This window comes from Anopheles coluzzii, chromosome 2, assembly GCF_943734685.1.
Source record: "Anopheles coluzzii chromosome 2, AcolN3, whole genome shotgun sequence".
Lineage (NCBI taxonomy): Eukaryota > Metazoa > Arthropoda > Insecta > Diptera > Culicidae > Anopheles > Anopheles coluzzii.
Window position 1 is genome coordinate 5,786,729 of NC_064670.1, and position 12,614 is coordinate 5,799,342.

The 12,614-nt window shown below is 44.2% G+C and overlaps 1 protein-coding gene across 2 annotated transcripts in view; it reads right to left on the reverse strand.

Moving 5' to 3' along the window:
- The window catches only part of LOC120952129 (adipokinetic hormone/corazonin-related peptide receptor variant I-like), a 28,279-nt gene that overhangs the window by 13,728 nt on the left and 1,937 nt on the right, over nt 1–12,614 (reverse strand). The window lies entirely within an intron of this gene.

Consider the following 12,614-nt stretch of genomic DNA (forward strand, 5'->3'; position numbering starts at 1 on the left):
TGAAAATAGCAAAAAATACACACACACACACATAAAATTATTTAAAACTTTAAGAATGTGCGTGTGTGTGTGTATGTACAAACGGAGCAGCGATGAATAGAGTAATTTAAGCAGGAGTAGTGTGAATCCCGCAAACTGCTAAAAATACTTTTATGCACCATGTTCAAGAGTGGTTGAATCGTTCAGCAAATTGCATTATGTTGCATAGGAATAAAAGTTTTCCCCGCACAAAGTTTCGGCATACAATTTATTGCAGTTGAATTGAACAAACATATTGAAAAAGTTAGTACCACACTCCTAACACTCCAGTGCAGATATAACATACACTATGAGAGAGAGAGAGAGAGAGAGAGAGAGAGAGAGAGAGAGAGAGAGAGAGAGAGAAAGAGAAAGGCTGTGAAATGAACAATATTTTCCACATGTTGAGGTGCCTTATTTGATTAATACATTGTGCATGTCCCCCCCAGCCACAGCTACACGAATTTAGGGACGGATTTCAGAGGATTTAGTTTGCATTGAACGATCCTAAAATAACAAATCCAGGCACAAACAAAATAACATTTAAACTTCATCCTCCGGGCCGCCGATAATGCTCCAACGATAATGGCACAAAATACAATGCCCTTGATCACAAGCACAATTTATCGACGTCATCTTCGCTGATCCTTGGACAAAGACTTTGTTTTGGTGCGTTAACGCAAAGCTGTCGATTTTCAACGCGATTCACGCGATTGTTTTTGCCCCCAGGCACGCCGCCATCGATCGACCGTTTTCTAATCACGAAGGTAAATGGAAAGTTTCGCTTTTTATTTGACTTGTACGCCCCGTTCGCGCAATGCGCTCGCCATGCAAAGGTTCCCCCCTTTCTACCGCGCGAAAGAACTGTTGTTTGCTCGCTCACGTCCTACGCACTTCTGGCCCAACAAATTCTGCGCAAATTTTTATCAAAGTGTCACGAAAAAGAGCAACATGTTGGGTTGTGGAAAAGGAGCGAACCACGAAAAAGGAAAGTTTGTTTTTGCGCATCTCTACTGCCCGCGTGCGCGCGTATGGAATCCGCTGTCAACATCGGGTGGTTCAGCACAGCTCACCTAAGAAAAAGTGATGAGTAGGTCGCAAAAGAAATTAAACTCTGTGAAAAGTGCGTTCGAAAATACCAAGTAAAATAAAATGCTTGCTCGCTCACTAAATTGATACATCGCACCGCGTGAGTCGCGTGTGTTTCGGCGAGAAATGCTTGAAGTTCCACGGGGTGTATTACGCGTTCGTGATGGTTTGGGGCGTTGTTTGCTTTACCGCTTGAGTTTGGTGGCGGTTCAAAGAATCATAACTTTATTTTGCCATTGCTTTAGCCCACTGGCACGCAGTCATCTTGTTTTGGTCGGCTGTGATAAACTGTTCCGCCTGTAGATTGATGTAGATTGAAGATAAATTTTTCTCCTTCCCGAAATATAGCCCCGACCAGATAGTACACCAATCTCGCTGCGTGATTTACGAAACTTTTTGCACCGTTAGAGCACACACACATACACTTTTGGGTCACGCAGGGTGTACCCAGCGGTTTGGTGGGGAAACGACTGAACTTTAAGTGCTTTTCGGTTTCAATTTGGCGTACGAAACTTAAAGTGTCTAGAACGTAGCCAGGTTTCGGAAAGCCCTTGTGCCCAACACCATTCTGCTTGCCGAGGGTGCTCTGCATGGTCGATGATTGGTTGGTTCTTCGTTCGGCGGTAAATCGTTTGATATTGGTCGCAAGTTCAAGTCGGCTCAGGACGTAAATTGTTCGGGTTTGTTTTGTTCGTTTTATGGCGCGGACAAACTCTCCAAGCCTCCAAAGCTGCAGTAGAACACACGAAAGCGCAAGGAGCGCATTTGTTTCGCCAGCGGGAGTGAAGAAACTTGTCCCATTCGGTTTAGAGTAGCGATGAAAGCGATAAAAAGCACCCGGAGTGCGACGAGATTTTCAAACACTGAACAATTAATTTTCATTCACCTGGTCGCTCGGGATAAATTGCTACAATTTCTCTTCATAAATTTCTGCAGTTGGCGATTGTGCTTCCAGGCAACGTGGCTATTCACAGTGAGTTGCTGTGGTACAAGTGAGCCGTTACTTCACTGCCATTTGCACAGCCGGAAATGACAAAAAAGTTGGTCTCTCTCCTCTTGGTAACAGGTTCGTTATCATCGACTTGGTGCGTACTGGGCCTCAAGAAATCAAGACACAACTGCAAACCTGGGCAACTCATACGCCCTGGGCCCTGTACAACATCAAAGGAAAATCTCCATGGTACGTCCATGGTTTTACAATTACGTTTTCCATAAGCCAGGGGGGAAACACTAGCAGATTTCGGAAAGCTCTTTGCAGATATTATGAAAATGCTTCCTGCATGTCTTTTCCATGTGTTCTACAATAAATATTGCAGTAAGAAGTTTTTTGGATAGCTTTGAAATGCTTCAACTGTGCAATTTTTACGTAGGATTGTTTTCAACAAACCTGTACGTTAAATGCAAAAATGATCACTAAAATATCTGAAGAGCACCCAGGGATTTTAAAATTATACTATGCTTTCGATGCTTCAAATCAATTTCATACAGTACTCTTTTTAAATAAAGCTTTATCACTAAATACACTCCCAGGCTTGACGAAATTGTTTGTTTCATGTGGTGATCGGACAAAATGTAGGAATTATATTTAATACGGACTTAATATTTGCCTCAATCACACCGCACACTACACCAACTACCCGCAAATTAATAGAAATGAAATTGGTCAGCGAATTTTAATTGCACACTAAAAAAGCTTCCCGCCGCCTACAGAGCATATCACACATGCGGAACCATACGCCACTTGACAAAAACACGGCACAACCGCTAACGAGTTTCGCGGCTTTAATTTGAAACCCCATCATCATCACCCCCACCCAGCCCTACTAGCACGGTGCGAAAATGTATTGATAATGTTGCTGGCAAACGGGAAGCTAATCGGTTCGGGCGGGTTTGTTTGGCATGCGACCAAACGGTTGCTGGCGACCAAAACCTAAAACCGCGCCAGTTCGTGATCGAAAATCGCTCGGCAGTGTTGCGGGCTAAACGACGGTTAATTTATGGCCATTTGCATCACGTGTCCAAACCCGGTTGCCAACTATGCGAACCGAATGGCCGAACAGCAGATAAACTTCGCCCACGCGAGAACGCGAGAACGTTGGCTCGGAACGTGCGCTTTAGCAAGAACCCATTACGTCCAACACTTTGCGGAATTACACTTTGAGATGAAGCCGGTCCGTGTGGGATTTGTGCACTCTGTACACCGTGAGTAAATAGCTGCACAGTGCCAACCGGCAACGGCTGAGGTGTCACAGCGTTTCATGCATCGAAGTGAACCGCTGAATTAATGCGAATGGAAATTAAGACAAAATTTACGGTCGTAAGTTTTGCACTCTAAGCGCGACACATGGTGCATAGTACAGGAATTTGTTCTCGTTGCTATGCTATTTTCCGCTTTTCCAGCAGGAGGAAACTCATCTAAAACTGCGATTAAATGAACTGCATTTCAGCATGGAGTAGTGCGCAACACTGAATAGTTTGTATACGACAGTGTTGATGAGTTTACTGATACTAGATACTGTTTACTGCTACGCAACATTAGCATCTGTTTCATCAGATGGCAAACATTTGCTCCAGCTTCCAACTAGTATTAACAAAATACATTAACCATAAATGACATGCTTTCGCTTAATGAACGATTCCTCTGCGGGTAACAACGTACCATTTCCCAATCGACTAAGCCAGACGGACCGCTTTTTCACATTAACAAACGCGAACACAACAATTTCCATGTCCCGGTGCTGGAGCAGTCTGCCATCGAAATCGGAACCACAGCATCCAGCATCGTACACGCCGACTGTCCCGGCGCGAATAAGGGTATTTAATTAAGAACAGAGAAACCAGGCTGATGCTGGTAGCGCCACATACGCACACACACACACACACGCCCGTTGGCACAGTTGGCAGCGCTTGGCAGTCGTTTAGGGACCATCATTTCAGCCCTTAATGGGTTTGTCGCTTGCACACGGGACAGATCGGGGAGTTGGTTTCATGCTTTTTGCACCCTCCCCGCGATTGCGCGACTGGACAATTACAAAGCCAGGCTTTTTGTGTGAAGGAAATAATTTTTCTAGCCGATAAAGTAATCTGTTGGATTTTGTTTTTTTTTTGCTCCCCTGCGCGGCAGATTTTCTGTGAGTGAAAATGACCAGATGGCACACAATGGCGAAGGCTACCGTTGTTGGTCATGTTGCTCCAGTGGGAGAATGTATTTTTTACGTACTCGGCAAGGTTTATTCCAATTACGAGAAATACGATTATTTGAACTGAGTGGCTCTATTGCTTTTGTGTTTCGTTGCCATTGGCAGGACGTGTAAGCGTACGGATTATGCAGTTTTCCTTTAAGTACTTTCAATGTATTTACACTTTGAAAGAAGCCGGATACCAGGGAATCGTGCATTGGTTCAGTCATTTCTGTTAAATAAGGCAACGTTTTTATTTACAAAGAAACCAATGAAACGAATCGTTGGAAGATTTATATCAACAATGCTTGATGCTTTCTACAAACTGCATACGTTGCTATGTGTGTTGCTGATACATCTCATCCTGAAAGTATGCAACCTGTTCAACATGAGCTTGATGAGGTTGCTTGTTTTGCTTTCGATCGAACAAAAACAAAACCAATCAATTTTCACCGCTAAAGCTCCCCCGACCCGAGAAATCAATTTGCAGTGCAAATCATCGGTTTCTTAATTCGGTCGAGACTCATTTCGTGGAAGTATGTTTTTTAAAACTCTTCCATCGCGCTGCTATTATTAGTGTGATGTGCACCGGTACGCTTTGGGATACGATTTCGTTTGAGCGGGTAAAATAAACACCACGCTCCGCCGGTTGAGCAGACGGTGTTGAACGTGAAACACCAATATTTGTATTTCATGTAACCGGCTCCCAGGGCTCCCCGCTTGGTTGGATCATACACGTGTCTTGTCTTGAGCTTGGTGGTGATAGAAAGCATTTTCAGAGGTTTGCATCCAATGCGGGCAATTGTCTTGCACGAACGACCGTTAATAATGTATGAGCCGGTTCGATTGATTAAATCGTGTGTCACTTGGGTGCACATGTGTTCTTTGTGGTTGCATTTGGGGATTAATGATACACGTATTTCACGTCCGGGATTTCAATCATGTTTAGTTCGATCCAGGACATGTTCCGCCTGTTGCGTTTAATAATTTACGAGGTCTTTGTTGTGATGTCGTGGCGATGTTTGACAGTAACAACATCGTTTAAATAGAATTCATCCCGAGCTCCAAACACAATTGAAGACAGTGATTGTGGGCGTGTACTCGTTATTGATTGAAAGTTTATACGCTTCACTTCGCCGGCTCTGGTCGTTGACATCTTGGACGGTGCTCATCGCTTCCCGGGTCACGTTTTGCGCCTATTACGTACTACACTAATGGGATAGAAAAGTACGAACAACTTATCACCCTGTCGGAGATGATGATGCTATGTTGTTGGTAAAACAAGTTACAGACAGCCGGCCGGGGAGATCAGTCTACCCTCGGAGGACCGATGCTCATGTTACAGCTCCAAAAAGTTAGCACTCCGTTAACTCTTTCAAGCAGAACTTTGTAGATTGAGATGTCACGAAATTTAAAAAAAAATGAGACCAGAAAGGGAACCTTTAAAATTGAAGCCTACAGGTTTGTCCCGCGAGCATTACCTACAGCTCGTACGCCAGTTAGCAGCAGCGGTACTAGAACGTACAGCAAAATGGTACGATATCGTAACTAATCTGCTTTGCTTGACACAGCAGAGGGAGAGGAAACAAAAAAAAAAAAACACCCATCAGCCGCTATAAAGTATGGCCATGCAATCTCTTCATGTAATAATATGCTTAGACAGCGTCAGAATGGAGGCGCTCGCGAACAGAGATGTGCCCGGTTGGCTTGCAAAATCCCAAGAGTGCGGCTACCACCCGGTTCGAAAAGCTAACCCAGGCACTACTGCTTCGCTTTTGAAATCGGCCCGGCCGAAAGGTTTTTTGCCCTTGTTTTCTTACCCTTGCTTATTCAGCTCATGTTCATCTCAGCCCATGTCATCAGCTTTCAACCGCAAGCTATGCTTGGCAGAGAGGTGACTACTAAACGGATCACTAAAAGGATTAGAATGTGCTCCCGCACCGAGACCAGAAGAAAGCGTACAAATAAATACGGTACCGGTAAAAGTGGTTGTTCCCTTTCGGTTGTTTCGCCTTTCCCGGCAAACGTGGGTCTGTCGGCATTGGACCGGCGAACGAAAGTGAACTGCTGCTACCATGTCACGTAGAGGTAAAGAGATTTTCCACCACCTTAGGCACAATGCAGCACAAGTGATTTTACAGTGGCCCCCGCCACCGGCAAGTGGTAGTGCAGCTTTTCACCTGTCGCCGACAGCGAGAGGACGAGATAGGGAGCAGATGGTAAGAAATGGAAACTATTATTTAAAAACCCGAACAACCACTCCAACTCATCCCAGGAGGAGAGTCTTGAGTCAGGTTGGCAAAGAAAGTGCTGTAGCGCCTGAAATTGTGCAATTTTACACGTCGCTCTGGTAGCTGTTTCTTTAGCTTGTACGTCTGCTCTAACAAGATGCTAGTTTTGAGTTACTTCAATGCTCCACTGGTGGTGAGCTAACGTGATTAACTTTTTGTTCTGGTTGGATGTTGACGGTAGCTAGGTTTTTAGTTCATTTGTAATTTAATTATTATATCATATTAGCCAGAGAAGTTTTCCGAATGGAATAAACCGTTTGCATGGATAGTGGGAAAATGAATAGCCGTTCGGAGTAGCCATAAACAATGACTGGTATTATCTTCATGTACGCTTATCAATTTCAAACACGCAAGCACCCTTTACTGTGTACATTTGTGTTTTGTGGAAAACAAGGAAATATTTATGTCGAAATACATTTTTGTTGTTGCTCTTTTAAATAACAATCCCAAACCCAAATGAACAATAGAATTAAATTCGGTAAATGAAAATGGAACATGCGGAAAAGTGGAGCTCGTTTGCGAACCAAAGCTTTACCTTTGTGTGAAAGTGAATTGTGAAACATAATCAGATAGAAGCGAAAAAAAATATGTCGAGGAGCATAACCACAGGCTGGCATCGTTAGCATCATATACGACCAAAAATCTCTTCATTCTTCCATACTGTGCCTGTAGCCCCACGTGAAGGGCGAAAATTTCAAACCACACGAAAACTCTGTTTGTATTTCTCTATTTCTTTTTGGTCGCTCTCATCAAGAGCAATTCAACTCGAAAGTTATGCTACATGGCAGTGCCCAATGCCCAAGGCTGCACGAGCCACGTGGGTCGTGGGTTATTTTGTAGTTTCGAAAAAAAGAAACCAGCAATGCAAATGTTTTTTTTTTTTTGTCCAAATGATCTTTTGACCTTTCATATTTTTGTTTACTTGAGGTTACCTTTGTTGGAATGGTGAGGAGTGTGGTTACGTGCAATTCCGTGTTAGAACACTCTCGGTTCTACCATCCTTTGGGCAGTGAGGAGACAGGCATGGGAAAGGATGCCGGCCCACTCACGGACACTTCATTAAAGTCATTGCTGGGCACGACTTGGGGTGTGGTTTTATTAAACATTTGCCCAGGTTTGCTCTCCACTCGTGCCATACGCCTCTTTCAGTGTTTGCACAAAGCCTGTTGATTAAACACAGCCACCAGCCGCATTTAAAGGTTCCTTTCTTCGTTCTTAAACCGCACAAAGTGAAGCACAAAGATGAAAGAAGTAAGCTTCCTTGTCAGCGGTGGCACATCGATCCAACAGTGTGTGTGTGTGTGTGTGTGTGTGTGTGGTTTTGGGGTGGTACGTTTCTGTGAATAAAGCTCGGATGTTTATTAGAATTTTCGTCGGCTTACAAGAATTACGCCAATGAGTGCTGCTGGAAGAGCACATACACTCACTTGTGCTAGAGATTGCCAAGCCATTTCCCAGCAGACGGCCGATTATGATTGTCTAAGACAAACATGAAAGCCATGCATAAAAAAGCTGCAAAAAATGAGCAACCAAAACCAAAAAGAAACACCCTAAAATGGCCCGCGGCGCTAATTTCTTTTCATTTCATGCCTCGAGTCTTAACGCGCCAAAAACTCACAGCGCAATGCTCCGAGACCCTGGCTGGAATGGGTGGAAAAATCAAGCCTGGCGAGCGAATCTGGCTGAAGCTTAGCTTGTCATTTTAATTGCGAAATGTACTCGAAAAGGATTCCGGCCGGAGGCGTAAAATTTAGCTAATGCATTGCAACGCGCCCAAGCACCGAAATGGTTGGCACGGCAGGCAGAAGTGGCAACAATGGAGGAAACTGTTTTTTGTTTTCTGACCGCAGTTGATGATGGTTTTTTTTTCTCTTTTTCTCCTGAGAACTTTTCCCATTTTTATTTGGGCCGATGAAAGAATTTAATATTAATGCGCCTTTTAATTGGAGTGAAAGGGGCCGAGAAACTTCAATTTGTAAAAACTGGCTTGCCGAACAATAGAAAATGGCTTCATTAGCATGCAAGTTGCGGCGTGCTTCGGATGAGGGCAAAATGAGCAATTTACCAAAAATGAAAAAGAGTAATAAAACAGGTTTTTTTTTGGTAGTAGCTAAAGGATGTTGCTTCTGTAATGTTCTGGGTAGCATCTGCGTGTCTAACCGAAGGTGAATATTTCTACTTAGCAGAACATTCTATACATTTTTTAAATTTATTATACACATTAGTTACATTTCCATCCAATGTTTTGTTCTTCCTGCTTTTCCAAAGCTTCATGGGTAGCTTTTCCCGTCAGGTTCAGCACGTTTGCCACCTTTCACAACAATTCACTGTTAGCACCAAATAGAGCAGCTGATGCTGAGAACGTTCTCAGTAGAACGGGCGGAAACCCTCTTAAAAATAAATTATCCTCTAATGGAGGTGTAAATTAATTCTATTAATCGCCTCAACCTTTGCCATCACGCTCTTTAAATCCACTCGACGGTCGAGCACGTTCTCGAAGCTGCAGAACAAGTTGACCATAAAAAAAACAGTGTAGCATCGTGCGTTAAACGCCGTGCCGTGTTGCACAGTGCCGCTGCTCTCCTCTAGGTTGCCATAAAAATTAAACGTGCTTCCGAATGGTGGCGCGGCTCTTGAGCAGATTTATTCCGTACCGATAAGGAGGATCGGAATTATCAAACACATTTGGCTTCGTTCTTACGGCCGCCGCCGGCGGCAACGAGGTTTACTTACATCAGCATAAAGCTGAAACCGCAAAAGAACGTGAGGATCCTCGGAGTGATAGACGAAAGCTTGCGTCCGTGTGTGTGTGTGTGTGTGTGTGGTAATATAAATAATCTAAAAATAACACAAGCACACACACTCATGGCTGTTGACATTCATTTCGAACCAGGCAGATGGGTTATTGATATGTGTTAAGGGGTGGCGCACTGTTTGCCGCCCGGTCCTGACAGCTCGATGTATCCCTTTTAGATCCCATAAAAAAGGTTTCATTACATCCTGTGTAAACTTTCTGCTCGAACCTCGAACGAGCAGGAGGGTGATGGTGGGGCGGCAAATAAAGGAGAAAAAAACACGATCCAAATAAACGCTCCACCTGCAAAAGCAAGCACCTACGGGTAGCAACCTCCCTCTCGGATGAGCAGTATCATGTACGATGAGAACATGATCATGCTTACCTTACCGTTCCGTGCACTAACTTTATCTTTCCCCAGTGGTATGTGTGTGTGTGTGTGTGTGTGTGTGTGTGTGTGTGTGTGTGTGTGTGTGTGTGTTTGCCTTCTAGAAAGGGCTGTGTGTTGTGGTTGCGAGCCTGTAATACTACATGATAAATGCACCCAACGCATGTGTGGCAAGGACCGTGTGGGAAATGGGCCGACCATAAGTCTTCATCGAACGTTAGTCGGTAGCGTAGAGTCCGTGGCTGCTCTTCCGAATCAGCCTTAGCTCGGCTACATGCTTCTTGTACACGCAGGCCCAATGTACCTGCATCAAACACGGACCTTCACGTCGAAAAGGGTTGAGGTAGAATAGCATTCGTAGATGGTGTTTGTTTGTTTTTTCCTATACTTTCTCAGACCAGCTGTGCTCATAGCCGGAATGTGAACATATTTTATAGCACACCGTTTGACAGCCAGTATGCGACCCGTGGGAGTCCGGGACCGATCGCAGCAACTCAAATAACGCTGGCCACCGCTCTTTTACTTCCCATGGCCGGGCGATAAGTATCATCTAATACCGATTGATGGTGCACTTTATGGCACAATCTTGAGACAGACCGGATTGGCCCTATCGGCATGAACACTCCCAGGGGGCGTGAGGAGATGGTACGTGTTTCATTCGCTGCGCTGTGTCTGGCCTCTGTGGCAAGGCTGGGTGGGTGTAAACGAGCCCACAGTATATTTCTTATTAATTTCAGGGCCCTTTTTTTCGTTTGATCCCTGATGGTAAATAAAAATGCCGTCATGATTTATGACTGGCGTGGTTTTAATAACCTTCCGCCTTGCGGGCCTCGCGAGCTGTAAGGTTCTACTCATTGTGCATTGTTGGGAGAGGGATGTAGCATGCAACAGTCATTCTTGATTGCTTTTTTTGATGAATTTCGTCGCAAACAATTGCATTTTTTTGGCGTCCGAAAGGGTCGAGAAATGGCAAAGAGTTACGGACGTATCCGTTACCGTCCAAATAGACTTACAGCGACAACGTCGCGCGCGACGACGTCGCGCGAGACAAAAAGTAGCTCAATTTTGCAAACAGAGCTACTCGTCTCGCGCGACAGTTTTGCTTCATCCGAAATAATCGAATTATCTACTTTGTTTACAAGCCAGATTAATGCCAAACGCAAAAATATAGATTTGAACACATTTTAACCTATTTTTGTGTGTTTTCAAATAAAAATAAGTTGGTTGACTGAGTCAAATGAGCTACTTTGATCTACACCGAGTGAAATTTCGAGCTATTTTTCGTCGCGCGCGACGTTGTAGCTCTATGTCTATTTGGACGGTTACGCGCAAAATGGTCAATTGAAGGTAAAGTTTAATAAGTATTTGAACACGAATTGTATTTCTTGGAAGCTAAAACATCTCACATGCAACCGTGTTACATCCGCTTCACGTCAGAAGAAAACATAAAAGGAAATGAAATGTTTGTGTACTGTGTTATTAACCGAAAATGAAACGAAACTTAAATAATAGATGATTGCTATTTAATTGTGATTGAATTTTCCACGAACTCCGGATGCTCTTGACATCCGGAATTTGTAAGCAAATTCGGAGTACAATTTCGTGGCCTAGAATGGAGGTGGTGAGATACTACGAAATGCTGAGGGGCGTAATTGAGATTCTCGCTATCGTGCACCCGCCACACCGCATCGATTTCCTATAAATCGAAGCCATACTGCTGGTCTGGTGTGGTGTACATCCTATGATAGGATGCTTCGGTGTTGACGTAAACGATTTTCTTATCCTGCACAGTGATCAGAGCATTCCCAACTACCCCCGTATGCTGTCATGTGTTTGATTGAACGTGCCACCCACAAGGTTGTTGTTCGCACGGCGAGATAAGGAACGCAAGCAATCCAATCGCGGTAAGATCGAAACTACCCATTAAAGCGAAAGCCTCTTGGAAAGTGGGTTTCTCCCGCAGCCTTGAACAGCTTCCGTCTGTTACATCCGCTTGCCAGGTTTTGATAGGAAGCGAGCGATGAGATTTCGATTTGAAGAGAACCGTTACGACAAGCAATTTTCCTATTGAGTCCGGAACCGTTACGGCGGCTTCAGGGACAGTTTTCCGCTGGTGATGTTTTCCCGAATGAATTTCAGCCCCAGAAGGGGAAAGGGTTCAAATGCGATTAAATGTTATCACCAGCTCCCCAGCAGGCACAACCAGTGTTGGATGGTAAAACGGAAAGCCACAGCCGTTAGGACTGGTTGGCTAGTTGTGTCAAACAGATTGCATAGCTGCGGGCGTTTTCTCTTGCTGACTTTGTGCGGGTAGTACGTCGATTGAACGCCTAAAATCACACAGCATTGTCTCATAATTAGGCAGTTAACGCTTGTTAACCCATAGTATCACAGACGGAGCTACTAAGGTCAATCCTAATTGATACGATTACAATTGAAATTTCAGCCCAGCCATGCCATGAACCCTTTTCCGTGCAAACACCGCGAGCAATATGCTGTGCTTTACATTTTAACGAGCTTCGATTCACTTTGTCTACTGGGTATTTAAGCGGAACAATATTCACACCACACAATCAATGCTGCAATGGGTGATTAAGCATATTGGCTAGATAGAACGGTAACTATGCGTAAACTGATGGCACACCAACTACCTATTCAAATTCGAAATCGCACGCCACACCATTTACGCGGAACTCAACAAAACTCGGGGCTTGGAGGTAAATATTTAAGAGCGTAACTAGGGAATGTTTGGCCCTATCATTCAAACCGATAAGCGGGTGATTTGCACCCACGAGTTTTCCACATATTTTCAACGCAACTAATTAGTGTGGGCGTGTAATTGAAATTCCTGTTGC